Genomic DNA, 16213 nt, shown 5'->3' on the forward strand with positions numbered 1-16213 from the left:
AGCAAAACTGGATGGGACTGAACAGGGCTGCCTGGGTGAACTGCCTCACTGAACAGGGGTGTGAGCTGTCTGCTCCACAGTCCTCACTATTCCATTGTCTTATACTGGGGCTACTTCACTCATTAACTTGTCTGCATCTGCATTTAGTTCAATCTTAAATGGTTGAATATTTGTGTCAGCAGAAACTTTCCGTGCTGCATTGCACACTACTTTCTCTGTGTGGAATAGGACTCTCTGCACCCTTCTATTTATGAAAGTCCTACGAAACTTTTTTTTTTTTTTAAGATTTTAATTATTTATTTGAGGGATGGGGAGGAGAGAGAGAGAGAGAGAGAGCGAGCATGAGTTGTGGGGTGGGGAGTTACAACAGGAGAGGGACAAACAGACTCCTGAGCAGAGAGCCTGACATGGGGCTTGATAACAGAACCCTGAGATCATGCCCTGAGCCAAAGGCAGATGCTCAACTGATTGAGCCACCCAGGTCCCTGGAAGTCTAAGACATAAGTCAATCCTTTCTCCATGAAGACATCCTCCCAAATAATTGTAGCACATTGTTATGTCTGTTCTCTCCAAATTGTAAAAATTGTACTAGACAGTGTTAAACAGGGAGGAAGATTTTATTCAAAGCTATTGCAAAAGCAAAGAGGGCAGAACAGAGTCTGAGCTCAATGCTGCTAAACACAATGCAGAGGCTGAGCTAGTGCAAAAGTACTAGAGGATAATAGGAGAGAAGTTGATCAATGGAAGATACAGATTCCATTGAGTTATTCCACTGAATTAATTTGCAAATATTTCCTCTGTGATTAGGCTGGCTGGCCATTGATGCTGGCCCAGTGAAGGCCTCTGCCCTCCCACAGAGACTGGGATGTAGGACTCTGTCTTCCTTGACGATTACATTTCAAAGGGAAGTCTTCCAGGTCCTTTGGAAACATTTCTAGGTTATAAATCAAGAAAAAGGATTTTAAAGAGGTTTCTTTCTCAAAAGGACAAAGAAAAAAATTATGAATGCAAATTTTCTAAGGCAAATATTCTAAGAAAAGGGAAGAAATCAGGTGCTTAGAGATGGAAGCCTGTTTAAAGATTAGTCAAGCTGTTATAACTCTTTGTAGCTGAGACTGTCAGTTATTAGTCAATGTCTGTTGCTCCCTGATTCCTTTAGCAATCAGAATTAAAAGTAAGATGCTGGGCACATGACTGACCTGATAAATACAGTATATTCTGGCCTGGATTGCCAGTAAGGATGTCATTTGACTTAATTTTGAGCTACGAGACATGAGTGGGAGTGAAATGTGCCATCTCCAGAAAGGAAAGAGAGTGGTCTCTCCTTTGCTGTCTCCAAGCCTGCTGGATGGAATGTGGACAGCATAGTAGGAGTTGGAACAGACATCATAGATTATGACATATAAATTACATGCCATAGATAGCACTGTAAAATGATAGAGTATCCTGAGTGCTATTAAAAGATAATTTTTTAAAAAATTTTATTTATTTATATGACAGAGAAATCACAAGTAGGCAGAGAGGCAGGCAGAGAGAGAGAGGGGGAAGCAGGCTCCAAGCTGAGTAAAGAGCCCAATGCGGGGTTCGATCCCAGGACCCTGGGATCATGACCTGAGCTGAAGGCAGAGGCTTAATCCACTGAGCCACCCAGGTGCCCAAAAGATAATATTTTTGAGGGTAAAATCAGGATATAAGAATTAACATGGATTAAAGATTTTATTTAAATTATTAATAAGGAAACTGGTTAGTGTTAAAAACCAATTCAAAAGAAAATCTAAAGAACAGAACACTGATGATTTGGAAAATTATAGTGAATGTGAATAAATAAACAATTAAAGGAGTAAATGAATTTTGAGGTAACCAAGTTCATTTGTATATGTATAGAGAATAGTAGTTTTGCATTATCTATAATTAATAAAGTCATGATATAGCTCCCACAGTTTCAGAATCAGATAACTATGAAGGATGCACTATAGACAATGGATAGTTTTCCACTGAGCAACTTTTCCCTCTTTTTTCCTTAAAGTTCTGTACTTTGGGCAGCTACCACATCATTATTGGGATGTTTATATTCAGACTACTATGTAAGAAAATAAGAAAAATGTCAATATATATTTAATATTCAATATTTAATAATATAAATATATATATTTTAAGCAGCTCCATTTTTTGTTTTTTAAAAATTTTTATCTTTTGATACAAAGACCAAACTTTAGGTTAAATAGTATTTTTGAGTTACTAAACATATACTGCCTTGGAATATCTCATTGTAGGGGTGATTTTAGACAAATCATGTAGGGGTGCCTGGGTGACACAGTTGGTTAAGCATCTGCCTTCAGCTCAGGTTAGGATCTGGGGTCCTGGAATCCAGTCCCGAGTTGGGCTTCCTGATCTTGGGGGAGTCCGTGTATTTCTCTCCCTCTGCCCCTACCCCCTGCTTGTGAACTCTCTGTCTCTCAAATAAATAAATACAACCCTTAAAAAAAATCATTTGAATGCAAGTAAAATGTTTGTATTTTCTTTACTCCCTCTCACTCTAATTATTCTGACTCATTCATAGAGATATTCTACAAATATTTGTATATCAATTATTTAGAACCTAATTTGACACTATTCTAGGAAAAAAAAGTCTGATGAGAGAGATTGAGATACTTAACTCCACCTTTGGTGAAAGAAGCTTATAAAAAGAATCTAGGATCTTGAATTATTTAAAGAGGGAAGATGTCAGCATAACTGCTCTCCATCCAATGCTAATATTAATTACACTAATGCTTTGAGCATTGGATAATTTCCATAAAAGGAGATTTTAGATATCTTTTTGTAGCAAAGCCATTTGGGAACAGAGTTGGAAGATGGTCTCAAAAATAGTTCCCACTACTTATTCTAAGTCTTGAATTATATAGTAAAATTACAGTGCTAATGTTTTGCAGAACCCAAGTATATACAACTTACTTACCTATGATAAGTTAATATAATATAAATATAGGTAATTAAACTATAACCCTAAAGTATCATTTTTATCATTAAATTCAACTACATTTTCACCAGAACTTTTACTTGAGGAACTCACAGGAAATCAAATTAATTCATTTGTATTTTTCCTCATTTAATCCACATCAACTACCTATGATTAGAGTGAATGCACAAGTAGAAATTTAATCCAAAAAATAGTGTGCATTTTCCAGAAAATGAACTTAGAAATTGACATGTAATAATGATGATAACAGCACTATATTACAAGTACTTTGCAAAATATTCATGTAATATGTAACCCTCACCATACCTGTTTATGTATTTTTTATTAAAAGACAGTCTTTCATTTTCTGCTTGCCTAGGCATTATTCTGGTCATCAACCCTACAGAAATAAACCAGTCTGCTAATAAAGCCAGGATACCTTCATGGGCATGTGACTGTTCCCATAGTCAGAAGAACACCTCTTTTGGTTTATGCTCTGCATTTACTATCTTGAAATTTTTAATTTTCCTACTGAACTTATGCTTTGTATGTGGAGGCAGATGTGAGAATGGAGAGAGATGATGAGCAAAGGAGGTACGTACAGTATATACGTTTCCCTCTGGCACCATTTCCAAACAGCATTATGAAGCCCATGACCACAGAATTCTGGCGGGCCAGTGATGCATGAGATTCAGTGAAACTCGAAGCAAATACAAGAAAAGTAACATATGAAAGCGGCCAAACACATATGTAAAGAATGATGACATAGAAGGAAAGAAGACCGTGACACATAGATCCTTTCTCTTTCAGTCCTTCCTTCCTTACCAGTAAACCAAAGGTAGATGATATTGTTAGAATATCATCAAGAAGTCAGATACATGTGGATGGAGCTAGACAGTATGATGCTAAGGGAAGGAGGCCAGAGAAAGCAAATACCGTATGATTTCACTCATATGTGGAATTTAAGAAATAAAACAGATAAATATGGGGAAAAAAGAGAGAAAGGAAAACCACAAAACAAGATTCTTACCTATAGGGAACAAACAGGTTTGCCGGAGGGGAAGTAGATGCCGGGGGGGTAGGGGGGTGGGGGGGTGGGGATGGGTTAAATGGGTGATGGGTATTAAGGAGGGCACTTGTGATGAGCACTGGCCATTGAATGTAAGTGATGAATCTCTAAATTCTACACCTGATCTAATATTACATTTTATGTTAACTAACTGGAATTTAAAAAAGAGTGGAATTGAGGAATCGTGTCTCCATTCTCTTGGTTTGGATGATTTGTATAAATTATATAACTTCTGAGATTTTTGCAATAGCTAATTCTCTCATTTTAATTTAAACCGACTTTGCATGATAAAAAGATGAACAGCAAAATTCATTATTAATATGAATTTTACTTCACTTTAAACTTAAAATATTTTAATATGAAACTTTTACTTTGAAATGAAAATATTTCTTTATTTAGAATTATACTAAGTAGCAAATAAATCTACTAAGACAATTGAGAAACACCACAGGAAAAAAAGAGGAAACGTTTATATTTTAAAACTTAGTTTAAAAAATAAAAAGATATTTTTAAAGGAATCTCTATATCCAACATGGGGCTCAAACTCAAGCCCAGGATCAAAATTCACATGCTTTACTGACTGAGCTAGCCAGGTTCCCATATTTTAAAATACGGGTTTGTTTCTGAGCAAGCCTCATATTTTATTTTTCACTGGGGCCCATAAATTTAGTAACGTACTCCATTTGGTGGTTATTTTCTCACGAGAAAACAGATAGTAAACAACCATTAAAACTGCAGATATGAAAGTATTACAATAAGAGAAGGAAATAGATAGCAATGAGGGGAAAGGGCATTTAAAATAAGGATTTCAGGGAAGAAAGTCCTTCTTTTTGAGAAGGTAAATTATAACAGAAACCAGAATAATGAGGAGCATCCAACGCTAATAACACCTGTGGACTCTCCAGGAGGAAGGGGATAGCTTATGGGGCTGTTTCAAGGGGGCAGCGAAGTCCTGGGAATGGGTTTTCAAATTCCATCTAAGTGAGATGGGAATTCCCAGAGTTCTGAGCAGGGAAGTAATAAAAATTGGATAAAAATTCTTTACTATCCTTCTTCTAGTGTGGTTGAAATGGAGATTTGGAGGTTTAGGGAGTTTAACCTCTTGTCTAAGGTTACACAGCTAATAAGCAAGACAGGACTAAAAAGTAATTAATCTGACTCTAGGGTCCACACATTCATCTCCTATGCTGTATTCTAAAAATAGACACTGCCTTCTGTGAATGACAGTATGAACTGAACAATTAAGCAGATGATTTAATTCTGGCTATTGTAGTAGGGGAGAACATTCATTACTCAAGCACACATGAGAGTAAAGGAGAGGATTTGGAGTCTTACAGGGGCAAGGAAATGAGAGTCCTGAGGAAGAATGAAGGGAGGTTATATATTGGAATATGAGAAAGACGTGTGGTCCTTTTCCATTAACCTACCTCTTGGAACACAAAATGGCCCAAAGATTTCTCAAGTGTCACTGCTTTCAAGGAGAGCAAGGCTTAGTTTCAGCTCAGTTTTGTCATTCCATGCACAGCTTTGGTCATAACTCTTCCAACTGATGAAGATTTACTTAGATTGACTTTGGTAAACTTATGTGTTTCAAGTGTCTTCCTAAACAATAACCTCTAGTTTAACATTGCAACAGAATGTTACTCTCTACCCAGAAAGGCAGAAAAATAAAACAACTTGTGGATAATAAACAGTGCAACAAATATTTGTCATTTGAAAATGATATAATTCCATATTTCTTGGGAATCCTCAGTCAAGGGCTCTATACCTTTTCTACTCACAGTGTGGTCCCAAACATCTGGGGCCGTGTTAGAAATGCAGAGTCTAGGCTTTCTTCTAGACTTACTAAATTAGAATCTACTTTTTAATAAGCTCCCCAGGTGATTTATATGCCTAAGATTTGAGAGTCAGTGCTTTGAGGCTGTATATGACTTTATTCTTGAGACACACAAAAAATAATCTCTATCAAGGACAAAGCAATGCTAATAAAACAAAAATAAAGCACCAAATGCCTTGCATATTTGAAAAAAAAAAAACTTCAGAGCAACAGTAGATTTATGGGGGTGATTAACATGTTATCCAGTACTGTTGCTGATGTATAGTGTTATAATTGGCCACTCTTTCTTTCTCTGTGATACATAATGATGTGATAGATCTTACAGTAATAGTATATTTCATTCATTGAAATGCAGTATTCTTCCCAACCTGGAGATGAGAAAACTGATTTAGAGAAAGGTATCAGATGAATGCATTCTCTTTATGCTACAAATTATGTGGTCATAATTAAGAGAGGAAGAAAATGTTATCTGCAAGGAATGCTTGATAGTTTTACAGAAGAAACATCAAAGATTTCTGTCCTGCCCAATTCTTAGATTTGTCCCTATTTGAGAAATAGCTGTTTCTATCAAGAAAAGGTATACAATAACCCTTTCTTATGGAAACACTTACACCATTTGGACAAAAATATACAAATGCAAAATACTGTGCAAAACACAGAGAGACAGGAGATGAGATCCAAAAGAACTGTAACAGGACACAAATCAGAAAAACATTTGTTTGACTGCTGGAGGGATGCAAACTTTCATAATGTCCAAGTGATAACTATTCTATACATTAAGTGAACTTTCAACAGAGGCATATGCTATTACCAAATGAATCTGCAAATAATGATCCTGTAAAAAGGGAAATATCTTGGTATAGCCTAGAAGGATAAACAGCACCAAGGAATCTATAACCTAAGGTTTCCACCTGCTTCCATACCTATTTTAAAAAATGGAGATGTTTTTGATTTGGGGCTTTGTGAAGTAAGTCTTTATTGAATGTGAATGAACATATACTCTCACCAAAGCTTCATATTGTTTGCTATGCCTAATTGTGTAAAATAACTTCAAAAGATACAGGGATCCTTACATAATTTTTACTTCCTCATTACTCAGACACTGTCAATGAATCTTACCCAGTAAGACTAAGGGGATCTCACGAGATTCACCTTGTTCCAGTTTCTGAGGCCTTTGGAACGGAGTTCTTTCATGTCTTGCATTACTGTTTTTCAACTTTGCTCGTGATGGAATAGTTGCTTGTGTATCTGCTTCTTGCAACAAGGTTCCTAAACTTGAGATTTTGGCTTTCGTTTGTTTTCTTTGTCCAAAAACCAGTTTTTAAGAATTGGCTTATAAAATTAATTCCTATGGGAAAAAAATTGCTTTCCTCAAATTTGTTCTACAAAATTTTGACTGCATGCTTTACTTATTAATCTTTGAAATTTTTAATAGTATTCAATATTGTAAGTAGAAGAGAATAAATTTTCCAACAGTAATGTCATAAATTCAGATATTTTTCATATTCCAAATCTACTCTACACATTATTTTTATAAAGCCCTGGAGTGTATTTATATAACCAAAATTAAACTAGACAAGTTTAGTTGAAAAATCACAATAGGAGTGCCTTTGACTTGAATTCCTCACATGTTCAGATGAAACATTTAGAGAGATAACCATGACTATTATGAGTTGGGGTAATAGCATTATGACTTAACAAATTAATAATAGCTCATTTTGGGTGCCTGGGTGGCTCAGTGGGTTAAGCCACTGCCTTCGGCTCAAGTCATGATCTCAGGGTCCTGGGATCGAGTCCTGCATCGGGCTCTCTGCTCAGCAGGGAGCCTGCTTCCTCCTCTCTCTCTCTCTGCCTGCCTCTCTGCCTACTTGTGATCTCTCCCTGTCAAATAAATAAATAAAATCTTTAAAAAAAAATAATAGTTCATTTGTTCTTCAGGGAAACAAATCCAGACTTGTACTTTGTTTTTGGTGTATTTTTTTTTCAATTTGTAACATTATGTTGAAAAAGAGAGAGAAAATTTTCCAAATGTAAAATAGAACTATAAAGACTTCTTTTCTTTCACTGATTTCCTGACCCTGTATCAGTAACCAAGTCCAGGTTTGCTTATCCGAGCCCAGTGATAAGAAGCAGTAAATTTCCATACACATGCATGTAGTTCACATAGTTGGTAAATAACAGCTTTGAAAACATTATGACCTGGTACCAAATTGATTATTACTACACATAGAGAATTTGAATGGTCATCCGAAAATGCCAATTATTTTTTAGTCATTAACATGTTGCAAAGGTAATATCCCTCCCTATGCATATATGGAAGATAATATGTATTAAAGCATATTAATCATTTAAAAGTTAAAGGTATTAAACAGTGAATCATTTAAAATTTATAACTGATTTTTGTTCCAAAATTGTTTTCTCTTTGGGAGACGATAGTGGCTGCAAAGATAATTTTTTAAGCTTGCAGATGACTAATTCTTTTTAGACATTAGACTTTTTTTTAGCTCACTTGCTAAATAAAAAGTAGTAATTAATCAGAAATACATTTCATTCCAAAATTGCATTCATCTAAAATGTAGTTAAGGAAATAATATTCTTATGAACTGAGCCACAATAGTTTGAGGATTATCAAAAAACAATGTTTAAAAAACTATTTTGAGAATTTATTGCATAAAAGTAGACATGTAAGGAGTATCAGTTTTGCACAGATACTTTACCTGTATTATGTCATTTAGTCCATACAATGGCCTTTAACATTTTGTAGCTAGAGAAACAGAAGCCCAGAAAATAACTAACTTCCTTAACCTGACTTAAATGATAAACAATGGAATAGGTTGAAATTGCTATCACGTGGGGTGCCTGGATGGCTCAGTTTAATATTTGACCCTTGATTTAGGTTGGGTCATGATCTCAATGTCATGGGACTGAGCCCTACATTGGACTCCTTCCTTACTCATTGGGGAGCCTGCTACAGATTTTCTTTCTGGCCCTCTCCCCCATCCTTTCTCTCTCCTAAATAAATAAATCTGAAGAAAAAAAGGAAAAGAAAAAGAAAGAAAGAATTGCTACCTGGTGTCAAACTTGATTTTTTTACACATAGAAGATGAATAATCTAACATCAGAAAAACTGATTACAGAAGTTAAATAAGGATTAAAGAAGATGTCAGGCGTGTGCATTGTTAGAATATGTTTAATTCTTTCCTTTTCATGTTAATGACTTACCATATACCTTTAAGTACGAGATTATTAGTTATCTAAACTGGTAAAACAATAGTTATTCCCATGTAAGAAATGTATAAAATAAGTTAAAGCGGGAGAGGGAAAAGGAATTTGGAAAAGGAAAAAGGAGAGAATATTTATAGGTTGGCTCCACATTTTGGCCTCTCTTGTTCAATGTAGTGATGAAATACATTTTTTCAATTTTCTTTTGTATTGGTGTTTCTTGATTCCTTTCACTCTTGCTTCCTGCTCAGACAAGCTGTGGACCAAGCGGGCTGCAGACTAGCAAGGTCAATGTCAATGTGGGAGCTTGCTTAGAAATAGAGATTTTTAAGCCCACCCCCAAACTCACCTGAACCATAATCTATATTTTTAAAAGATTCTTAGATAACTCAAAAGTTGATGCTTGAGAAAAGTTATTCTACAGTATATTGCTTAATAGGGTATAAATAACAGATCTTAAATCATGGCTCAAATAGGAAATCACTTTGAAGTGATCCTTGAAGTAAAGTATGCACACGACGATAACCCAGACTGCTGCATAGGGACAGGCCAGTCCCTAATCCATGGTGTCATATTCCATTCATGTGATCATTGGATCATTTTAAAAAACAAAGCTTCCATCATCCTCCAGATGGATTTCTCTTTCCATGCTTGTTGTAATACACTGCCTGAGTCCAATTTACATCTCTTCTGTATAGTTTCAGTCCAGTCATTAATGATTCCTGTTAAAATTATGCTACCAAAATCAACAACTTAAATCTCTCAAAATCAGAGTGTATGATTTACTTTTCAAATCATTCATATGCCTTATGAATAATAGGGGTTTTAACACAGAGTTTACACTTTCAATTTAAATATTTTCTATATCTCATATAAAGGAATTCTGGACATTTTGTTTAAGGGAGATCATTAATATAAACTAAAATTAAATTAAAAAAAAATTTCACCCATAAGCATGGGTAGGAAATAGGTTCTATTTTACAGTCCTAAAGTGAATACAAGTTTCAGTCAGAAAAATTCTAACCATTTGAATTATCATATATGGTAATATTTATATAGACTTTTATTTATTATAGAAATAGGTAAAGTTTGAAATATAACTCCTAAACATATCTCAGTCATTAATACTATACTATGTCTTTATTCCAGTGGAAAATGGCTGGACTCTTCCAACTGAGAAGAGGAAAATTATAGTTATCTTAAGAAAAAGTCTGAGAGGGGCATCTGGGTGGCTCAATTGGTTAAGCATCTACCTTTGGCTCAGGATATGATCCCAGGGTCCTGGGAGAGAGCCCCTGGATCTAGCTTAGTGTTGGGCTCTCTGCTCAGCAGAGAGTCTGCTTTTGTCTCTCCCTCTGCCCTTCCTCATGCTCATGTGCTCTCTCGCTCTCTCTTTCTCTCTTTCTCAAATGGATAGGTAAAATATTGAAAAAGAAAGAAAGAAAGAAAGAGCCCGAGAACAAATAATAATAATAATAATAACAAATGCTAGTTTGAAAAAATGATCATTCTGTGATTTTAGACATGACAAAGAGCTGGGTTTCAAAAAATGAGTCAGTAATATTTGGGGGGAAAAACAGAATTCAATAACAAAAAAGGGAAAGTGATTTGGAGAAAGCAAACATTGGTATGCCTAATTATTATATTACTGACATTGGTAGAACACATGAAGTTATTCATAAAGGATGATAACAAGAAATATTATTTGATTAAAGATAAATGAATGGGGCACCTGGGTGGCTCAGTGGGTTGAGCCTCTGCCTTCGGCTCAGGTCATGATCCCAGTGTCCTCAGATGGAGCCCCGCATCATGCTCTCTGCTCAGAGGGAGCCTGTTTCTCTTCCTCTTCCTCTGCCTGTCTCTCTGCCTATTTGTGATCTCTGTCTGTCAAATAAATAAATAAAATCTTAAAAAAAATGAATAAATAAGCAAATGAAGTAATTGAAATATTATACATATTTAAAAAATTAATTTTTACTGATAAACTGAAACATGGAGGTAATGGCTCATGCTGATCTAGATCATTAAAATAAAATACTAATATAATGTTGATTGTTTATGTAAAATATTATTCATTAGCATTTTAAACAAAATCAAAATAATTCTTAGATTTGTTGTTAAAAATACTTCAAATTTGCTTTGAAGAAAATCAAGAGGAAGGGAAATTAAACATGTCTCACTTAATCCTATTAGTTGTTTACCGTGGCATTATTACAAGACTTAACTTGAAAAGGATTCAAAAGTTCAGAGGCATATTCTTTAAGAAAACCTAGTTGGAGGAGTTTCAAATTCAGATGGAAATGTGATTTTAAAAATCTTTGCCTTGTAAGATGTTGCAATCAGTTAGTGCATAAACAAATGCTCTTCTTCAAATGTCTGCAGTTGGAAATGATTATCTGATAAGTAATGATATCAAAAAGTAATCAATAGTACAGTACAGCACTCTAAACTACAATCTACTGTTTGAATATGATCCTTTTTGCATGATTTGTGTTTTTTTTTTTAATTGGCTTTCAAATTTGGCCTTGACTGCATTTCCTTCTCCCTTTCCTGACAGTCTATTTTTCAACTTATTTTTTTTGAGGAAACAGAAGTAAGAAAAAAAAATCACCATAGATATTTATTATACTTGTAAAATTGACACCATTCTTTGTTCTTGAAATAGAAAACAATTCTGACTACTTTAAGCTAAAGAAACCATATTAAATGTCTTTAAAATGGACAGATGAACAGATTTATATTCTCTAGATTTAGAAATAAATCCCCAAAGCCATTTAGTCCAATAGAAAGTCACTAATACTTCTGGAAACTTTTGAAGTAGCTTTCTTTTCCTGGAATGGATTTCATGAGTTATTTCTTTCTTTACTCAACTCATCTAAGATTCAAAGGTCTTAGGTAGATCCAGCTGATTAGTTGAACCTGGATCATTTACCTCAAACTTTCACCAAGGGAAGCTGGAGAAGGTATCTCGCATCTGATGTCATTTCTATAGTTTAATAAGATTCTTGAAATGAAGTAAACCCCAATATAAAAAAGATATTCAAATGTGTTTTGTAGCCAAACAATTTTCAATATTATCTTATAAATTATGAAAGTATATAAGACCATAAATTTAGATGTTATTTTTACTTAAGAGACTTACAAATTCAAAGAGAATATCTACAAAAACACAGGAAAATGGTTTCAATATTATTATTATTGAAATCTTAATATCTAAAATGGTTCTCAAGTTCTTGACTTGTGGTGTTGATTAAAAACATTATTAATTTGCCTTCCTTAGAGCTGAAGTTCAAAAGGATTATAGTGACCATACATTTTATTATTTTTATCAGAATACTATAGAGAGTAAAATGAAGTGTTATTAATAAACAGGATAATAATTTGCAACCCAGAACTGTTTTTAGAGAGCAGGTATAGGAGTGTGCACAGACACTTTCCAGTAGTTCATTCTAGAAAGTCACAAGTGACTGATCATCTAGAGAGCTACTAACTCTTCTACAGTCAGGAAAGAGGGAAATTAGGAGACGGTATTGAACTGTGTGATTCAAGAATATAACTACAATCTTATAATCGTGAAGAACAGTTTAGTAATCCAAGATCAGGAAACCTGTCCTACTGTCTCAAACGTCTCTCAATACATATACAAGTTTGTTAACACAAAGTCTGGCCACCATCTCACTGAAAGTTCCTTCCAACAGTAACTGAACCCTACAATATTGCTGCTGAAAATCCCCTAACTCCACAACTTCAGCTTGTCAGCAGAAAACAGATAAAAGCATCAGGAAGAAAGCTCCTATCTTTTTGCAGAATAGATTGACTCTAGATCCTAATTTAGATCTGGAATTTAGACCCAGAGACATCTAGGATATGTAGTTTTTCACTTTTCAGCTCCACCAGCATCAGAAGACTGCCCAGAAGGAAGTTGATACAAATACTGGTCAAACCCATCCATCGCCAGCCTCAATGTTCAGATCTCTGCCTTCTCCTCACTCTGTCATAGTCACTCTGCAACACTCCATCTCTGATTATATCCAAATCTGATAGCACCCATGCTGCTGAATTAGGATGAAACAAACAAAGAAAAACTCACTCTGATTTTGTTGTTGTTGTTGTTTAGAAATCATGGCCATAAACCTCAAAGAGGAGCAAGAGGCTGCCCCAGTTCTCCCATATTTTGCTACTCCATGCAGTTCTTACATCTCTTAGGTGAATAATTAATACTTTTTTCCTATTTTCATTTCTTCCCCACTACCTTCTCCTCTTTTACAGTCAGTTGATGACCTTGTTTTTTATTTTCCTGCGAGCTGAAAGAACCTAAAGAGAACTTCTACAGTATATATCACCCCATACTCACCGACATGCATACAGACCACATCCCTGACTCCCTCCTGTTACCATGGACAAACTTCTCATGCTCTCAAAGTTGACCCCTCCCCACTTTTTTTTTTTTAATCAATTACATCAATTCTAACACAGTTAGGCATATTGTGCCAACAGTCGCACTATATCCTACATAATTACTTTTTAATTTTTCTAGTAAATCATTCTTATCAGCATAGAAACAACTTTTAATTTCTCATTACAGAAAAATCTTCACAACATCACCTTTTTCTGTTACTCTTCCAAAAAAAATTTCAAAAGTTATTCTGTGCCCGTTGTTTCCAATTTTTTGAATTTCCACTTAGGCTTTGCCATTAATAACTTCAATGGAACTTTCCTCAGGGTTTCTAATCATCTTTTTACATTACTGAACACAAGGGAAAACTCTAATCCATACTCTTTCTTGAGGTATCATCAATGTTAGACAAAGCTTAATTCTTCTTTTAACACATTCTTCACTTGGCTTCAAGGATACAACAATTTTACTTCTACATGCTCTTCTGTTTATCTCTCATTTCCCCAAATTCTCAGTATTGGAATAATATGGAAACTTCTGTTCGATCTACTTTCACCTCCTTAATAACTTATTCCATTTCCTACATTGACATAACAAATATAACTGATGAATTCCTTTTTTATAACTTCAGCTCTGAAATTTTGCTCAATATACCCAAGTACAAATTTGTTATATCTCTTAGAAACTCAATAAGCATTTCAACTTTAAGAGGTCTAAAATAAAATTTATTAAAGTTTCTTTCTAAAACCTGTTTTTCTTAAAATCTTTTCCATCACAGACAAATAGGCAACCCTATTATTCCTAGCTGCTTAAATTAAAAATCTTGGTCGTCCTTAACTCTTTCTGTGCTTTCCTATGTCTGCATTCAATTTTTTTTCTTAGCAAATCCTCTTTGATTTACCTCAAAACTATATACAGAATTATTACACTTCTTGCTGCCTCTACCACCACTGACTGCAATTCTCTATTTTTTTTTCCCTTCAACATTCCCTTCCATCCTACAGTCTTTTCTCAACCAAAAGCTAATTAATTTTTTTAAATTAAATGTCACTCTTTTGCTCAATTCTTTTTGTCTCCTTGATGCCTACAATAGTGCTGTGCAAATAGATTTTCTTAGATTTTTATTGTTATTGTTAAATGACTGAATGCAGACGCTGTATGCATCTTTAGGTTGATTTATGATCTAAACTAGCTATTGTTTATTCAGATAATCACATCCATGTTCTAGGCTTCAAGAATAATTGGGTGGGGGGGAATGACATGAAGGCTTTTGCCCAATGACTGTCTTTATTTAAATGGACTTTTCCAAAAATTTCATAGAAAAGCATCCACTTTCATATCATTGGTCACTTCTATCAACAAACAGCATAGATGTTCCCTCCTCTTGACTTTGGGCAGGCTTGGATAGAGTAGAGTTTACACTATGTAAGTTCTCAACCTAGATCATAAAGAGCAATCCAATATCCTTGTTCCTTTGGCATATTTGCTGTTGTGACCCAGTTTCCATGCTGTAAGGAAGCCCAGGTTGCACTGAAAGGTTATGTGTAGATGTTCTGGCAATAGCCCTTACTGATGTTTCAGTTGAAAGCCAGCATTACACTAGAAGCAAGTGAAACTACGCCAGATGATAACAGTCTCTCGCTATTGGGTCTTCCCAGATGATACTCCAGATCATACAGAACAGAGACAAGGGTCCCTCATGTGCCTTTTTCAAATTAATGGCTCTCTCTCAAGGGGCATCTCAAGCCTCTGCCTTCAGCTCAGGCCATGATCTCAGGGTCCTAGGATCAAGCCCCGCATTGGGCTCTCTGCTCAGCAAAGAGCTCTCTGCTTCCTCCTCTCTCTGTCTCTGCCTGCCTCTCTGCCTACTTGTGATCTCTGCCTGTCAAATAAATAAATAAAATCTAAAAAGAAAATTATAAAAAAAAATGGCTCTCAGAATACATGAGTTTAATAAAATTGTTGTTTTATGCCAATGAGTTTGGAATGGTTTGTTATGAAGCAATAGGCATTTAGAACGTGTATTATATTATTATATTAGTATTTTGTCTTTGAAATATAATTAAGATTTTGTTGTGCATTATTCAACTAGCATTCTGCCACAGGTAAAAGCAATAAGACCTTCTTTGTTAGAACTATGATTATTTTATCCTCATTCTCTTTAACTGGGCATAGCATTTTTTCTTGCAAGTAACCTTTTCACAGTGTTCTGGAGCTTGGCTCTATCACAGCCATTAGTATTGAAACTCGGGAGTCTGATGTTACCTGATTCTGTATATTTTGATGACACTTGGAAGATTTTAGAATCTTTTCTTAATATCCCCCATCATATTCTCTTTCACAATGAGACTCCTTTTTTTTTTAATTAATTAAACCGAGCATTCACCAGACACCGTTAAGTAAATTTTATATATATGTGTGTGTGTGTGTGTGTGTGTGTGTGTGTTCTGTGGAATGATGTGCTTTGTCGGTAATTTCTCTCCCACAATTTTATTTTTTTTCTCTTTCAGGAACCTCTATTATTAAAGTGTTGGGTTGCTTAGATTAATCCTTTTTTTTTTTTCCTCTTTTACATCAACTTTCGGAAATGTGTTCTCAATTTTAATTGCCAAATGCTCTTTTTCCTCTATGTTCTTTATATTTTTTTCCTTAAAAAAGTATATTTTGTTTATATTTTATTTTGTTCTTTATGGGGTTCTTTCCCTTTATGATATATTTTTTCTTTGAATGGGT

Source organism: Neovison vison, chromosome 11 (genome assembly GCF_020171115.1).
Source record: "Neovison vison isolate M4711 chromosome 11, ASM_NN_V1, whole genome shotgun sequence".
NCBI lineage: Eukaryota > Metazoa > Chordata > Mammalia > Carnivora > Mustelidae > Neogale > Neogale vison.